Consider the following 18,605-nt stretch of genomic DNA (forward strand, 5'->3'; position numbering starts at 1 on the left):
CTCAGGCAGTCAGCTCGGGCCTCCAACACCAAAGGTGGTGCCCTTTGTGTTATCATACACAGATTTTTGCCTTCTGGTTCATTTCTGTAGCATTCGCAAATCAACATGGTTTTCTTTTGTTTCCATCCGTCGCATCCAATTCTTACCGACCTTGTTTCTCTCACTTCCTTTTTGACGACTCCTGATTGTCTATTTACCCTGTATTTGGTTGCTAACTTTCTATTGATCTCTACCACCTGCCATTCATTCGTGCGTTATTTTTTGCTTATTACTGCCGCACCCGAGCTCGGTGAAGCGCCAAGCTCCTCGCGAGTAACTTACCAAACTAAACTGAATGTCTTGTACATTTGTTTAATCGAGCAGCCGTGTGGTGCGCCACCACCGGCCGACGGCACTCACGCGGGGCAATTAACCTTCGCCCCGAAGCACACTGCGCACGACGGCACGCCCGGCGTTCGATAACGCAAGCACAAAAAGAAAAGCAACAAAGGAGAGAGAGAGAGATTCACCTAGAGCCGTACTCCACGTATTCCGCGAACCGCGCAGTTACGGCGCGCCATATGATACGCGTTGCCACGCGGCCCCTATATAGCGTGCTCCATTCGCTCAAGCGCGCGCACGAATGCGGTGCACGCTTTTCCAGTCGGGCGGCCGCTCGCGCGCCTCTTTTTCTTTTTCTTATGAGAGGCGGTCATTCTTGCAAAGAAAAGGGGGAAAATATTTCTTGAAGCGGGGTTCCGAGGACGCTAGTTGCCCCTTCGTTTGGTAACCGTGTTCCGGGAACGACTGGTGATGCACCAGTGTGCGGGACGGCGCATGGCCTCTGAGAGTGGCGCCACTTTGGTTATCTATCTCGCTAGCCAGATATGTTGTATGGCGCGTTATGCAATGCTAGTCCTTGTCGCCTTTATCGCTCGGCACGACGCATTCTTCCCTGAAGCGCGAGGAGGACTTCGTTGCTCGCTTCCCGCAACAAAATGCAGGCTTCGTTTGTTTGTTTATTCGTTTTTTTGCTCGTATTTGCTGAAAAAATGCGGGAAAGGAAGGCTCCGTGCAGCGGCGCTCATTGCCCTCTCCTTCGGCCGTTCGGCGAAGCGATCGATCCTGTACCGGTAGCACAATAAGCCGACCCTGATTCTCGCCGGTCACGAGAGCGCTTCCTCCCACGGCTTCTCTCCTCCGCAGCCATTTTCTTTTCTTATCTCATCGCTCGCTCCGGGTGCCGCTTTTCATTCTTTCGTTTTTAGGCGCACGGTGGAAGGAGTCGTCGGACGCGGGCCACCACCCCCTTGGCTTTCATCCATCATCATCGGCAAACGCTCGCACGTGAGAGTGATTGTCTTCCCCCCCTACCGTCTACACGAGCTCTTCCCATCTCACCGACGACGACTTTCCCTCCCAACACTAAGCTTCTAAACCATTTGTGCACGGCGAACCGGCCTCATTCGCTGACAAAACGCTGCCTTCGGAAGCACCAGCAATGAGTCCCCTTGTGGACACTCCTCGTCCTCTCCTGTTTATTGCTCCAGGAGACCTTAGCTGTTCTTGGTTGTACAAAAGCCGAGAACCATACCACGCGCGTATCGCACCATTGTGATTTCGTTTGGAGACAATCTCCTGATCCACCGGATAGCTGGATGGCGAGAATGAGAAAATAAGGGATCTACTGTGGCGGAAAAGAGGATAGAAGTGTGGTCATGTCCACGTCATGCTGTGCACGATCCTCGGGGGATCAGTGGCGTGGGCAGAGTGGGTGAGTGAGTGAATAAACTTTATTACGAGATCCGGCAGAATTTTTTTTTTTTGGGGGGGGGGGCGCACCTCCTTAATCCGACATTGGGTCTGGGCAGATTAGTGGGGTCGAGTGTCATTTCGTGCTCTGCATCCCATGGGGAAAAAAATTTCAGGGGGAGGGGCACGGGCCTGGTGTGCCCCCCCCCCTCCCCCTTGGCTACGCTACTGCGGGGGTTAAAGGCGAAGCCTAGTGACGTCAACTCGCGTGGAGAATTCCCCACAAATGTCCCCCACTCACACGGACGAGGCGAACTGAGAGGAGACCTTGGGGAGACTAGTGGGCGGTACAAGCCATTCACCAGCTGCTGACGACGAGCTGCAGACTGGACACCCATTGCCGCTCTCTGCAGGTACTGTCCCTAGAATACTGCAGGAGCAAGTGCAACAATGTGGCCAAACAAAAGCCCGAAATTCCGCTATATCCTCTACCGCTGGGGCATCGTTTGTCCCGTCGGGGAAAATGTCCCCGTGTCCTCCGAGGAGGCACGGGGGGGTGGGTGGGGGGGGGGGGTCGCGCCCACTCACTAATCCGTGACATCACGGTCCCGTGATACCCAATCCTCCCGTATCCCCCGCGGATTTGTCCCTCGTGCGAGTGCCCCTTAAGGAGAAGGGGGATTTATAATTGTTAATGGTACCAAAATGAAACATTGAAAGTACGGGTGCCTGCGCTGAGCCATACAGTGCCCGCGGCGTTGTCTCCACTATGCCGCATGTGTAACAAGCAAATGTTTGTTGTTTGTTACCGCAAACTAACAAAGCTAGTTGGCCTTACCCGGTTGTCTGAGCCTTGGTAAACGCTCTCTCTGAAATATGGCGAAAGAAAACGAAATTTATTTCCGCCTTCAACGCAACTTATTTGCAGGCTACATACATACGGACGAAGAGTTCCAGCACGGCAACTGTACAAGAACATCAGCGGCGCTGACACCAGGCGGAGATATCCCAAAAGATATTCCATTGTCCCGAACTGCGTCGGCAATCTCGAATCCGAGTCTCCTTGATCGCGGTACCGAAAACCTGCTTGTCCTCTGCTCACAAGCGCGCACGTGCGGCTCACTTCCATCAAGCCATCCACACCCACCACGGGGATCTCATGACCAGTCATTCCCGTCGCTACCTGGTGGACGCCTCGTATAACGTACAATGTAGCAACACTGCGGGGGTGGCTGGCATGTTTGCGGTGCCTCATTGCACCGCTGCAGCCTTTGAGACAGGGCCATCGCTCGTGCAGGGCAACTACTTTTGGCCCTTGAAAGCTCGTCTCCAGAAGACTGCGAGGAAGGGCGTTGGGGAGCGCTTCTGCGCATATACACGGACTCCTCCTGCTGCTTCTGTCGCTAGTTCTAAAGCCAGGCGGGGGACCGGTTCGCGGGGATCTTCTCGCACCCTGCAAAGGCACGGCCGCGTGTTCCTTCGACCAGGCGCGGTGCCACACCTAGGCAGCTAAGCAAACCCCGACGCGGAGGTGTCTGAGACGACCTGACCAGAGGGGATACGTACACACGTGTGTGTCCGTTCGTGTGCGGTAGGCACATATTGGAGCCCTCGGCGACTCTCGTTGGAAACGAAGAAAGTACGCGCTATGAGCAGAGAAGGGATGAGCCAAGCGCACAATGTCATGGCTCAGCACTACTGTGCAGTACCGCGAGTGCTGCTACACACGGAACAATGTAGCCGCCGGTGAGTGTGAGGCATTGCCTCGTCGGGATAGGGAACAAAAATGGTCGATGGAGGGTGGCAAAATATTAAATTGACTGATAAGGCTACGACGCTCCAGGTATCGTTTCCACATAGCAGCAACTGCAGATCTCTGGAAGGCCTTTGGTCATGGCCTTAATTTATTTGACGGCAATCAAACACGATCTGTGCAATACCCTGTCACCAAAGTCCCTCAGCTACATCGAGCCTGCTTCAGATACCGCCCTGCTGAAAACAGGCATGCATGAGCGTCCCAGCAATTGAGCATCCCTTATTTCGTTGGCACAGCTTTTATTATATCTTTTTATATCTTTTTCACCAATGCATTCAGACCGTGCTCTCTCTCTCTCCCCGCCTGTCTACCTACGTGCAAGTCGCTGCCAGCTAATTAGTCGGGCAGGAACTAAGATGGCGTGAGCAAATTACTGTACCTGTTTCTTCTGATAATTTTCACCACTTGGATAACAGACAATCAAAGAACATAGTTTTCGAGAACATCCTTGGTTCTATAATTAAATGTACTGTATTACGGAAATCAAAAACCAGGACACTGCCAACGTATATACCTGCATCCCTACTTGCTAGGATTAGTCCTTCTACCGACGAATTTAAAGGGGCTCTGCAACACTTCTTCAGCATGGTCAGAAAACGCTGCCGATCGGTAGTCGAGGCTTCTGAGAATACGCGAGCCAAACATCATCTGGAATTTGCAATGAATTCTTAAAGTCAGCTAGAAATCGTTCCCTCTTCTCTCGACGAATGATGCAATGAACCCAAATGACAGCGCCATATACCCAAAGTCCACGGCCATTGGCTGATTTGAGCATCGTGAGCTGCATAGTTACCGCGGCCGCCGCGGGATAGCGCCACGTGCCCGCGCGCACGCTCGCGCTGAAAGTGAGCCGCGTGTTCGACGAAAAGAAAAATAAAAGTGCGCAAGGTTATGACGCGCGCTGAGCTGACGAACGGACGCTTTGGCGGTCCCTACGTGGGACTAGCCGGGCGGCGCGGGGTCTCTCCTGCGTCTTCTCTGGACCCAAATAAAGTTTGCATCATCATCTTCTTCTTGCCCCCCTTCCCCCTTCGCGTAGCTTTCAGCGCGCTAGCTGGCACGAGAGGGGAGAAAAAGCGCTTGAAGCGTCCGACAAATCCATGTAACTCCGCTCATACTTGAAGGATTGTAAACAACATTTGTGGCGGTCGATTCGTGAGGCAATAAGCTCTTTTGAAGCCATTCGATGGTTGGAAAACTGTTGCAGGGCCCCTTTAACTACGAGACGCGCACGTGAGTGATCGCACATGGTCCAATTGATCATATCGAAATACCAAAGACTCACCCTGTATAGCATGCTTCAAGGTTGGTCGTACGCATCGAGTTCCGCAGACGCTCAGGTGACTCATTGCGCGTATAGTACAACTTATCAAACAAAATACTGAAAGCCCGTACAGTGGTATACATCAACGTTGGTACACATGTTAGCCTTACATGCGTTCCGCGGAGATTTGCTATGGTTTCTTGAAGCAGTGATGCTGACCGCGCTATAACTCATTCGACGCTCTCGCGTTGCTATACAGTCGGTCGTTCTTGACTGACCGGCGTCATTAACGCAGTCTCAGCAACGTGTCAGCTACGCATGACGACGCGACATCCGAAGGGGCATTAAGTACCAACCACTGGCAAGCGCCGGCACGCGTTCCACGCGCCTACGCGTCAAATGCGTCGCGGCGCGCCCCGTGGAGGAAAAGGGCGCGCAACCACTGGCAAGCGTCGACCGCGCCGACGCTCGCTTTCGGTAGAGTGACCTAGAATAGGGGGAGTGTCCAAAGCGCCGGCTCCCGCGTGGGCCTTTTGCCGTGAACTCCCGCGCCACGCCGCTGCTGCGCCGGACCCGTGGGCTTTCCGCGCTCGGGAAGCGCGCGGGAAGCGAGGGGCGTCTGCTACGCGCTGTAGTTCCTTGCGCCGCGTTTCCACACAGGGCACTTGAAGTCTACTTAACTTTTATAATGCGGTGCGGAATGGAGTTTATCCATCTTTAAGCGTTGTGCTAGTGCTGGGGCAAAAACAGAATGCAAAAAATCATGTGTCAAGCGGCATCAGCGTGGCCTAGTTCCGGTCACAGAGTTCGAGAACGTTGGTGCGTGTGTAAAAACGCGCAAAACGGACACGCACACGCAAAGAACGAAAACAAAAACCTTATTCGCACGAGTAATCGGGCAATAGCATCACGCATGCTCGAATTAAGAGTAATAAAAAAAAGTAAATTGCACGCGCAGTCAGCTGAAATACTTGCGCGCAGTGACCGCTTCACACTACGGGCTTTTTACTCATGGTCGCCACTGGTTTTGCTAGCCATACGCACACCGCTTTATTCGACAATTCATTAGCCTCCACTAGCTCTTTATTATGGACGGAGCACACCGGGAAGACGCAAGGGAAACAAAAAAAAAAAAAGAAAAAAAAAGAGTAGAGACGGCCATACGACCGCAATGCTGTTGGCTTATGTTTTTGCTTCTGAGGTAGCGTACAACAAGGTTCACTGTGCGCAAACATTTGAAACAAAAGCAATGCCAGGTAAACTAACTTTATTCCACAAGATTTTGCATAAAAGGCGTAATATAGAAGTTGCTTTACCCAGATATCGCGCAACAAAGTTACAAATGCTCCCATTCTTGCTGTACAAGCTGCCTGAACGAAAATACGGTAAGAAATCGACAAATAGAAGTGTAATAGCTCATTCACTTCAGAACATTGTTCAAATGCAGAGATCCCTTATGTACCTAGCTAGAAAAAATGCAAAAAATGCACTTTGCATTGGATCGCTGACGTCAGTATGAAACGTTCGCGCGAGGTGCGTGCATTGCTTCAAGCCTTCACTATACGAAATGAAAGCAGTTTTAAACAACTTATTCTCAACTTCAGATGTTTTCACGGTTCTCGGAGGTTAGCGTTCGCCCGGTTCAGAGACTTTACAAAAAGATGTGGACGAGTAGTTACATAAAATGCAATTGTTTCCGCGGCAGTTGAGTGCGCGCCAACAAGGCACCCGACCGCAATTTCCCGCTTTTTCCTGACGACCTCAATATAGCGTCCACCACAATTTCGTGCTGAAGCTCCGGAGTACTTAAATAGCGAGTCTGCTCATCTCTTGAATAAATATAAAGAGATGACCAGACGGGTAAAGCAAGCTTCTTTTCTCCCGCAGACGCGTGCAATCAGCTGCTCTGAACTGAGAATCACGTTTGTTTTCGGGCGATCGCTCGTAACGTGAAGGGAGGCATATACACGATGATGCACTGATATCGTTTCATTTACTTTGATTTGTCTTGTTTTTCAAAAAGTAGAGCCTTAGATGCCTCATCAAACACGAAAATTGACCGTCGGCGTCCCACGTAGCCAACACGAGTGATGCACAATATCATCACGCGATGACGTCGACAGAACTTGCGACGTTACTATGACGTCATTCAACGTGACGTCATATGATGACGCCATCACATGACACGGTCGCTTTGCATTGCCTCCGTGATCGGGGGCCGATCACAGAGGCAATGTAAAAGCAGGTGAGGTGCAGAAAGCTTGCAATGCTTTCGATCCTGTCGGCAGTCCGAAAGCACGTTATCTACAGAAGAAAGCTTTCGGAGAGGGGTGAGGGAGGACCAATGCATCGACTGACGAAAAAGATGGCTTTCGTTTTCGAGTCATCTCAGGCGAATGCATAAGAGACCATGTTTTTTTTCATGTAATTTTTTCGCATACATTTTACCTATGCGGTCAGTTCTTCAAAATGTATGGGTAACTCTAAAATGTTGACATCGATATTGGTGACCACCAAGTTTTTTATAACCTGACGGAAACAAATCGTCAGACCACACATCGTCAGAATTATATTTCTGGATACAGAAACGGGTTTGCGCGCCACACACCATATGATTATTGTTAGTCGTTACGCAAATGGCAAGCATGTCAAGTTGCATGTCGATAGGTCATGGCATGTATGCCATGACCTATTGGTCGTGTTGGGCATACGTACATTCGTGCCCCTCTGCCAATTTTCGTGTATACCAAGTAAACGAGACGCGAGTTATGCGAGTAATTTTTTTACTTTTGGTACCGCGGCCACGCCGACTGACACATTCGGCTTCGCATGAATAAATGGCTTGAAACAGCAGAGCGCCGGAGGCAGCCTTGTAAAACAAATCGAATGCACGAAATAAAAGATAGGATATGAAGAGTGCAAACGCGTTAGCATGCATGAGCTAGTTACTTCGTGCATATGTGCTACGTTCTCCTAGTTATCTCCAGTTTATTCTTTCCTACAGCAAGTTTACGTTCATCATTCCACACGAAAGTAAGTTAAGCGCCTTTTCTCACGATGAATTGCGCGCAGGATGCGTTCCTCAAACAGCCGCGGAAGTGTGAACCAATGCGGTGACAAGCCAGCTGAAAGGATATATACAAAATCCCCGTTTCACAACACCAAACGCGTGCTCTGTGTGATCAGTCGCTGCAGTATTATGTTGCAGTGATGCGGTATTAAATATTGCCCAAATTTCCGCAATTTTAGCTACTAGCGGCCAAAATATCACGCGCGTAGCAGACGCTCGCCGCTTTGACGCGGCTTCCGTCGCGGAGAAAGCCCACGGGTCCGGCATGGCAGCGCCGCGGCGCGGAAGTTCACCGCAAAAGGCCCTCGCTCCTCCCATGTATTCGCGCGTCGCTTTGGACACTCCCCCTATTCTAGGTCACTCTACTTTCGGCAGAGGCACAGTGTTGCCTGATCTTTTTGTTTAAAACTGTCCATGTACAGCCTAGAACGGTGCGTTATCAATCGAAGCGAATTAGACTGTCGGTAAAATATTGATTGTGCTTCACCCACCACTGTTTTGACTATTTAAGAAGTAATTAACATCGCAATGACCAAAGTAACAACCACGGTATGCACAAGTAATCGACATCGGCGCGTGCGCTGCTAGGTTCACGTCTGCATCACGGGACACAGCCAACGATGTTTGCGAGATCGCCAACGCTTGTGCGATCGCCTTGTTGACGCCTGTTCACGGCCATGCTATTAGTGCCCAACACGAATATAATCATCCTGTTCATGAAAATGGTTCTGCTCCAAGAAGCGGACGGGAGCGGCGTCGCCCGCACCGTCGGTGGGCTTGACGTCGTTTCTTGGCACGTACTTTAGTTACGAAAAAAAAAGGGAATAGACGTTTGCTGCAAAGTCCAAACGAGGTGCCCTAAAAATTCGCCGCATAACGACTAATACTTTTCACATTAACAAAAAGACGGCTTTCCCGCGTACCAGGGGCGTAGCCAGAAGTTTTTTTCGGGGGGGGGGGGGGGGTTCAACCATACATTATGTATGTTCGTGCGTGCGTTTGTGTGTGTGCGTGTATATATGCGCAAGCAAAATTCAAAAATTTCGGGGGGGGGGGGGGGTTGAACCCACCCAACCCCCCCCCCCCTTGGCTACGCCCCTGCCGCGTACCACGGGTGTCACCGTGACTAATATTCTAGCTGCCTAATATGAGTTACAGTTTATTACATGGACCAACATTGAGAAGTTCGAATCCTGGAGCAAGCATACATACTAACTCAAATTTTTTTCAGTAGCATGGAAACAAGAAACCAACATTACTGGAAACTCACAGTTACTTATGTCCAGTCTAGCAACAAAATGCAGGTAAACTGTAGCACTGCAAGTATGGCCTGACTTTCTTGTTTTCTAATAAATGAATATGCACTGTTCACCACAAAATACGCATCGAGTTCATAATTAAACAGTCTATTTATTTATTTTCAAATATTGCAGCCCAATGCAGGGCTACTGCAGGAGTGGTGTACATGAATACAAAGGAAAGAATGTATACAGTAATATCGCAATAACTGCTTCAACAAAAGCAGATATCGCCACCTGTTGAGTGCAACTGGGTAAAAAATGAGAGAAATAGAACACTAATATCATACAAGTGCCTCCAAAAATCAGATACATTCATTTCACAAACGGAACCAGGTACATCATTCCAGTGTTCGTAAATATCAGAAAAAACTGTATTTGAACATGTTAGTGTGCACAAAAAAATGGGTTATGTCAAGATTGTGATTGCAGCTGTGCACTGTGTAGAAGGCTTTTGGACGTTGTCTGTAGTCTAAATATCGCAACAAACCACACCTGACATTTCATGATGCGACAGATATCGGCCATAAGATTGGAACCGAGCACTGGTTTTTGCACGTTGTGTGTAGTCGAAATATCCTCTAGCACAACAAACCACACCTGGTACTTCATGATGTGACAGATATCGGTCATAAGATTGGAACCGAGCACTGGTTTTTGCACGTTGTGTGTAGTCGAAATATCCTCTAGCGCAACAAACCACACCTGGTACTTCATGATGTGACAGATATCGGTCATAAGATTGGAACCAAGCACTGTGTAGAAGGCCTTTGGACGTCGTCAGTAGTCAAAATACCCTCTAATATAATAAATCATGCCTGAAACTTCACGATGCGACAGATATCGGCCATAAGATTGGAACCGAGCACTGGTTTTTGCACGTTGTGTGTAGTCGAAATATCCTCTAGCGCAACAAACCACACCTGGTACTTCATGATGTGACAGATATCGGTCATAAGATTGGAACCAAGCACTGTGTAGAAGGCCTTTGGACGTCGTCAGTAGCCAAAATACCCTCTAATATAATAAATCATGCCTGAAACTTCACGATGCGACAGATATCGGTCATAAGATTGGAACCGAGCACTGGTTTTTGCACGTTGTGTGTAGTCGAAATATCCTCTAGCACAACAAACCACACCTGGTACTTCATGATGTGACAGATATCGGTCATAAGATTGGAACCAAGCACTATGTAGAAGGCCTTTGGACGTCGTCAGTAGTCGAAATACCCTCTAATATAATAAATTGTGCCTGAAACTTCATGATGCGACAGATATCGGTCATAATATTGGAACCAAGCACTGTGTAGAAGGCCTTTGGACGTCGTCAGTAGTCAAAATATCCTCTAACATAATAAATCGTGCCTGAAACTTCATGATGCGACAGATATCGGTAATAAGATTGGAACCAAGCACTGTGTAGAAGGCCTTTGGACGTCGTCAGTAGTCAAAATACCCTCTAATATAATAAATCATGCCTGAAACTTCACGATGCGACAGATTTCGCTCATAGGATTGCACCAGAGCACTGTATAAAAGTCTTTGGCAAGTTGTCTAACAGCTAAACTGAATGAATGTCTTCATATTTCAATTATGCTTAAGTGCATGCATAATCTAAGTTAGTGTATTTACAAAGAACTGAACAGAAATGAAATAGTCCTTGCAATACATCCAAGGATTTGGCATTTGAAACCATCAAATAATTATTTCAGCTGGATTCAGTCTGGAGGAAAAGATAAATATGTGCGCAGTTTAGAATGGTCTCACAAGTGTCTGAGGTTCCAGTGAGGCACCGTTTGAATTCCTTCTAAACAAAGAGCAGCACAGTAATATTGCACTTTCATTCCTTCTGCACATACGTGTGATGTCATGCTCTTCTCTTCTAACTATCGTGTCATTGTGCACCTCAGATTTCAATGGAGGTGCTTGTCACTTACAAGCTTTTTAGCAAATTAGCTGTCCAGCTGTAAACGAAACATGTGTTATATTTAAGTAAACTGTAAAACGATGGAGAAGCGCCACTGTTCACATTCTCCCGTCTATGAGTATCAGAAAAGACTAGGGAGAATGTGTGTCAGAATAGAAAACCTGCAAAACAAGGCATGTGCAACTGGGCATGTGCTAAGGTGTAGTTGCACGGCAGAGAAGCAGACCAAGAGTCAAGAAGTGAAATAGCAGGCAACACAAGCAGCACTTAATTATGCAACTTTCTTTTTCGATCACCACACTCGCGCACGTTCGAGCTTCTATTTTATACATGAATCTAAATGAGACCGCCGACAGCTGAATGTGTCGGCGTCGCTGGTACCCGGCACGAAAACACGTCACACTGCTACCAACAAGCGCGCTCTTGTTGTTAGCTTGGCAACACACGCAAACGATTTGCGCCGAAGTCAACCAATGTTTCAGCGTCGTAAAATCCGCAAATCCTCCTCATGTACGTTGTCACATCACCGGAATGCGTTGGCAAGTGCGATGTTCGCTTTCGGCAATGATGAGGCGAATGGCGATGTTGAAAACAAACACACTGCGGTTAAAAACTCCTGCGTAAGCGCCACGCCAAGTCTCTGGCGTCATATATAGTGTCTATGTTTTCGACGGAAACAACTACCGTCAATTTCCTCAACCAAACTTCCTCAGATGAGCTGGTTCACACGAACTCGACGGCTGAATGCAGACGACACCGCTCTGAATTGACTTCGCGGTAGGCGAGGGCTCACGCTGAGGACTTCAACCCTCCGAAGCATGTTTACACCCGTTCCGAGCGCAGATACACACAGATCAGAGCACAGGAGCAGCGACATGCCGCAGTAGTAGGTACGATGTTTTCACTCGGTCGACGATGGCACTCAAAACCGGGGCAAGGGCAGCCGGGAAGCATTCGCTGGATTTGTGGGTGTCGCTCGAATTCGGCACGAAACAGCGTCCCACTGGTAGCACTCGCGGTCGTTCGCCGTGTCGTCGACGTACTGGATGACGACGCGGTCACTCAGGAGCGTTTGCGACCGTAGTTTCCGTGCTTGCCCTGCACTCGGAGGTGCCTTCGAAGCGGCGGCCATTAGGCATAGCACTCAGAAGTATCACGGCCTCTGATTGGTTGGCGCCGCCGGCCTAAGCCGGCCTCTGATTGGTTGGCGCGCCGTACTGGTGACGTAGGCAAGCGAGTGACATGTCCATAGAGCCAATGGAGACGAATTTGGACGCGATGGTAGCGCCGTCTGGATTCTAACGGTAGTTGCAAAAACATTTAAAAATATTATCTTGCTCTCAACAGAAAAAGCTTTTATTACTTTTCACATGCAATTTAGTTTTAAGAACTACGAATATTGTTTGTAGATTTTATAGCTGTGTATAAAATGAAATATGTTTGAAACGCACAAGGGCACTTTTATATGGCGGCCGGCGTTCCGCATAGCAGACGATGCCGTCGTCGTCTGCTTCTGCGTCGCCGCTGTCCCACGCTCGCTCCGGCAGCCCCCTTTCCACCCTACCTGAATTTTTCTCGTTTCCGTAATGTACACTGTAGTCAATTACTCATTAGGTACTCACAAGTATCTTGCATACTTACTTTAGTAGGGCAGTGCTGCCGCATACAGGCCGAGCGAAATGACAACGTTGATCACACAAACTTGCTGCAATAAATTATTTTATTGCGACTGCATCGATGGTTACACAAAATGAAGGACACGTAAGTGGCGTTTTAGCATGTATACCAGCGAATAACATGCATGCATAAGCGTTTATATCCAAAGAAGGTACGTACTACGCATAGCCCCGCCACAGATGTCCGGAGTACAGAAGTTGTCCAGCGTTGGATGATAAATAGATCCAACTGCACGAAGCCTTCGCTGGTATAAGAAAGGTATACCGCTAAAGTTCCTGCACTTCTGCTGCTCAAGATGTCGCACCACTTCGTTCACAGTATACAGCAAACTGTCTGTAACTGATATGAACATATCCGCGTCCCTTTCACGGCCACCAGTGCGGCGTGACTTCTGTTTTCTGGTTTGCCCTGCCACAAAAGTGCGTCACTTTCAAATATTTTTAGCCTTCGCGCTATACACGCTTCTGACAGCATAAAATTAAATGAGAAACGGTTTTTTGTGCATATTGACCTGAAGTCTTACAAATAAGATCGGCGAAAAAAAGGCTTAGATGGCGTTTCGATTACCGCTGCCGGCGGTGCGCTGTCGTCGTTTCGATGGGGGCGACACCTGAAGGCCCGGACGCGAAGCTTGCATCATGCCACCGGCTTGACGTAGGCGAAAATATCAAAGTCGTCTTGACCCCGCGCGCCTCGAGGCGTATGGACGCGTACAGCCCTCCGCGACCGACGCCGAGAGGCGCATTTGACGCCTAGGCGCGTGCATACGCGTGCATACGCGTGCCAGTGGTTGGGGCTTTATAACGGACTGCCAAGACAGGACGTGCGCCTACTCAGAACTGTTGAACATCATACGTATGAACCCCCTCCGCCAGTGTCTGCGTAAGGGAGTATATGGTCACCACCAGCTGTGTCCAACTTGCCCTCAGGCTTCCATACCACTTCCGACAATGCTGCACCGTTTCTTTCCTTTCTTTCTTTTTTTTTTTTTTTCACGGAGAGACACGGAGGTTCGTGCGACAAATCCCTGGAGGCACGCAGCAGCGGCGGTCGTTCCGCGCCTCCACCGACGTCTTTTGGTCGTCGTCGGCGGCGGCCATGACTTGTTTCCTTTCGTGAGCGCGCCCCGCCTTCCAGCCGGCTCCACCTTTGACCCCGCTGTTTCCTGTTTCGGCATCAGCCGCTTCTTTGGCGAGCATGTATACACTACCTGTGTGTGCGTCTGCAGCAGCGGAGGGGGGGGGGGTCCTCCCCGTTCTCTTACCTCCATTCCTGCCGTTTTACTTGAACCCCGAGGCGAATGTTTGCACCGCGAGTTGCACCGACCCGCACCGTCGGCGCTGCTTTATTGCTGTCTGCCGGCTGCCGCTGCTGCTTGCCTTCTTTTCTCTCTTTTTCGCGTCTCCTTCGCTCCCCAGTCGGAGGCGGCGGTGGTCGCGGAGGCATTTACACGTGCGCGGTCGCTCGCCCGTCAATCAGGGCCTCCTCTCTTTTACTTTCCTTTCTATTCCCTTTTGTGTTTTCAGGCAGTTGCTCTTTTGTTCTGGCCGCGCCCTGATTAGTCACACCCGGGGTATAGATGAGAGCGGAGATATGACGGAGAGGCGCCGAAAGTTTTTAGGCTTGTTCGTCGTTATTACCTTCGGGACCATTAACAGCCCAAACCCGGACACCACGCTGAGACGACGCTATGAAAAACGGTTCGCAATTCGGAGATATATAGAGTCGGTCCACTGCAAGGCGATGCGCGTTCCGCAGTATATGCCCGACACTCCAAGGCCTTGCTCTAACAACATAAACACAATTTTTTTTGGAACGACAGTACTCTGAGAAAAATACTAAACCCGCTGGAATGCATAAGCAGACAAAAACCCATTATACTTCTTTTTTCCCGAGAAAGCTAGGTCGCATTCTTGCTTCATTCGCACGCAGTGGCGCGCGGTGTATCGCCCGTTGTTCACGGGCTTTTGCTTGGCCTCGATGATGAAAGGGGCACAGCATCCGGCAACTCACGTGATTATCGAGACTTCTCCAGTGTATATTATGAGCTAAGATATCGTGTCAGTTATGCCGTAGCAATAAGCGTCGCACAAAGAAACAAAAGTCAGAAGTGTGTGATGGTGAAACCACGACAGTGTTAAAACGTCTCTTCCATATATGTGCACTCGACCAACCTGCGCAGTCTCCTCCTCGTAGTCATCATCATCCGCCTCATTGTTGCTCCCTTTGTGAACTCAAGTCAACAGTGAAGTTATCGTCATTTGGGAGTCTGCGCCATTGTAGTGTTATAAACAGGCGTTTTTATTAGTGCAAACAACTGTACGTCTGAGGCTCACAAAGCTTTTCGTTCGTAAGTTATCTTTGGCCATTGGCCAGCCGGCTTCGCTCATGATACGTACAGCATGGGGACTGTCTAAAATTTCCTCTTAAGAACAAGCGCAAGTCGCTTTAGTGATTGCGGGCCCTATAAAATGACTTGCGGTAATATTGTTCGCACGAGAAATTTTCAGCCAATCCTTACATTGGGCATGTCATTATCGTCGGTAACTGGCCAATGGCAATGAACACTTACCAACTAAACGCTTTGTGAATTCGGTTCCTCGCGAGGAGTAGACGTTTCGCGTTTCCCTTAACTGCTCCAACATTAAAGGGACACTAAAAAGAAAAACTATTTTTCTCATATTGGTAAATTACCATTTAACAATAACAAAAGCACCAGTTTTGCTGCGAGAAGGCGCTTCTTTCTTTTTTTCATTTCGAAAGCTTGCCCTTAGGCATAGTAATTCGTGATATCACTAACACAGATGCGAATTTGCTTCGTGTATAAAGTCTAACAGTGAACGGTGGTAACGCCCATGGATCCAGCGGTCGACGTCGGGTGTCTGGTAAGCCAGAACTAGCACAAAAAGAAAAGGTCGATTCCACGAAAGATCAAAAAAGTGTGTATATTTGAAGTTTCCGATTTTCCTGATAATTTTGTATGTTGTGCACATATGACTGCACAGCACGAAATCGCAGTTCGTTTTCAAATAAAAAATTTTTTCATAACAGGAAAATTCGACAAGTGTCGCCGGTTGACGACGACCAGTTTACGAAGAGTGCGTTTTCGTAAATTCGCGATCATGCTGGCAGCTACTGAAGCCATATATTACAAATATCTTTCTTTTTGGCGGAAGTAGAAGTAAAGAGGAAATAGCTCTTATGATTTCATGGAATTCTGAGCAAATTATGTATTTTTAAAAATTCACGAAAAACGCTGCGTTTTGAAAATCAGTCAAATTTGGGACGCTATGGCTACTTCTGTGAACATCTTAGCTTGTTCATACTTGCAGCATGAATAGGCCTCTATGTGAATAATGAACCTCTGCATTTGTATTTCTCTAATAATTTTCAAAGTAGTAAATTTTCATTCTCGAAACACCAAAAAGAGAAAAGTGCTCCTCGATTCAAAAATCTATAATAAAAAAAAAACCCAATCTCAATTTGTTCAAAGTCCCCCAAAATGTTCTCAAAGGACTGCAGAATGATATTATGAAAAAACATGTTGCATCATTTTTATTAGGACAAAAGCAGAAAATGTCAAACATTGTGTTTCCAGAGCGTGGTGGCTACTGCGTGAAGGACATCTCTAGTAACAAGAAAATGCAGTAACACGTCTTTTTTCTTCTCTGTGCTTCGCTAAATAACAGTAATGATCTATTGTCGGAAAGTGGGAACTGTTTTGTAAAGAAAAAAAGATCTTTCCAATTAAATGCATTTGCGACACCACTTATATTCCTCGTCGACGGGCAGCACGGACATTTTCATTCCTCTGGATAATTTTTTTAAAGTAAATGCGCTTACCTATATAAAAGCAACGAAGCTAAACGCGAAATTTGTGTAGCTGAGTCGATCATGCATTGTAAGAATGTGAGAAATCGCAAATAGCGACAGTGGTGAACGGCGAGTACCGCAGTGCAACCTAAGCACAGCAGCCACACATTGTTTGCCAGGCTTTGCTGCTCTGCACGAGAAAATGCTGGGGTGTCGATTGCGTTGGTTACACGATACATTTTTCACCGCTCGTCGCTCTCCCGCCCGGTCTCTGGATCCGCACCGTGCGGATCGTGTGGCGGATCGAGTAGCCCGCGCTACACGCCTTCGTGTAAACGGAGTAGCACGCGTTAGGCGGACAGGTGCAAAGGGCGGCGCGATAGACGCCCGCCTGAGCAGACGACAGCAACGAGCACGGCTGTGCCAGTCAGCCAAACACCACCTGAGATAGAAGTTAAGCATCCAAATTGTGCTTCACTTTGATGAGATCACTGTCCTACGCTCTGAAGGTGGCTACGGGTAGGCGTTATAGCCATGACCGAGATTTTGTACGGACTGCCTCATGGTGCACAAAAAGAAAATTCCGCTGCAGCGGAATTTTCGTTATGTAGAAGATATCGTATCGAGTCTCTTTTGCGGAGGGTCATGAAGTAGGATGCGCGCTCAATTCAAGAGGGAGACCAGATCTGCCAGCACTGCTTCAAGACATACAAGGAGATGCAAAACAAAGCAGATGCAATGCAAACAAAACGTGTTTTGTCCGTGGCCAAAACTGCTGCCACCAATCTTCACGTAATCGATTCTTTTTAAACTCTGCATTGATCACATAAGGTTTGACAACATACACATTTGGGCCAACAAAAACCACACGTCTTGGCGACCGCTCTCCAGAAATTCATTTCCATTCATGAAGAGACCTTGGCTTTTATACCAATCTCTCAATTCTGGCGCACCACATCATCATAAGAGACGCATGGAGGGAATGCGTTCTTTAGCACTCAAGATATGAATTATACTCAACTGAAATAGATGAAAGAAAAGGAGGCTACAACTGAAAGTGCCTACTGTGGACTAAGGGATGTCTAACACTGGCGTGAAGTCGCAAACCACGCAAATGCATTTAATTGGAACGGTCTTTTTCTTTACAAAACAGTTCCCACTTTCCGACAATAGATCATTACTGTTGTTTAGCGAAGTTCAGAGAAGAAAAAAGACGTGTTACTGTATTTTCTTGTTACTAGAGATGTCCTTCACGCAGTAGCCACAACGCTCTGGAAACACAATGTTTGACATTTTATGCTTTTGTGCTAATAAAAATGATGCAACATGTTTTTTCATAATATCATTCTGCAGTCCTTTGAGAACATTTTGGGGGACTTTGAACAAAATTGAGATTGGGTTTTTTTTATTATAGATTTTTTAATCGAGGAGCACTTTTCTCTTTTTGGTGTTTCGAGCATGAAAATTTACTACTTTGAAAATTATTAGAGAAATACAAATGCGGAGGTTCATTATTCACATAAAGGCCTATTCATACTGCAAATATGAACAAGCTGAGATGTTCCCAGAAGTAGCCATAGCGTCCCAAATTTGACTGATTTTCAAAAACGCAGCGTTTTTTGTGAATTTTTAAAAATACATAATTTTCTCAGAATTCCATGAAATCATACCAGCTATTTTCTCTTTACTTCTACTTCCTCCAAAAAGAAATATATTTGTAATATATAGCTTGAGTAGCTGCCAGCATGGTTCCGAAGTTACGAAAACGCACTCTTCGTAAAATGGTCGTCGTCAACCGGCGACACTTGTCGAATTTTTGCTGTGTTGAAAAAAATTTTTATTTGAAAACGAACTGCGATTTCGTGCTGTGCAGTCATATGTGCACAACATACAAAATTATCAGGAAAATCGGAAACATCAAATATACACCGTTTTTCGATCTTTCGTGGAATCGACCAAAATGCAGACGCCACATTAAAGTTCCCGCACCAACTCGCTCTGACGTCA

The 18,605-nt window shown here is 47.7% G+C and overlaps 1 protein-coding gene across 1 annotated transcript in view; it reads right to left on the minus strand.

Annotated features, from left to right (window-relative positions):
• The window catches only part of LOC119382530 (cadherin-related tumor suppressor-like), a 130,501-nt gene that overhangs the window by 35,427 nt on the left and 76,469 nt on the right, over positions 1–18,605 (minus strand).

The sequence above is a fragment of the Rhipicephalus sanguineus genome, chromosome 2 (genome assembly GCF_013339695.2).
Source record: "Rhipicephalus sanguineus isolate Rsan-2018 chromosome 2, BIME_Rsan_1.4, whole genome shotgun sequence".
NCBI classification, from domain to species: domain Eukaryota; kingdom Metazoa; phylum Arthropoda; class Arachnida; order Ixodida; family Ixodidae; genus Rhipicephalus; species Rhipicephalus sanguineus.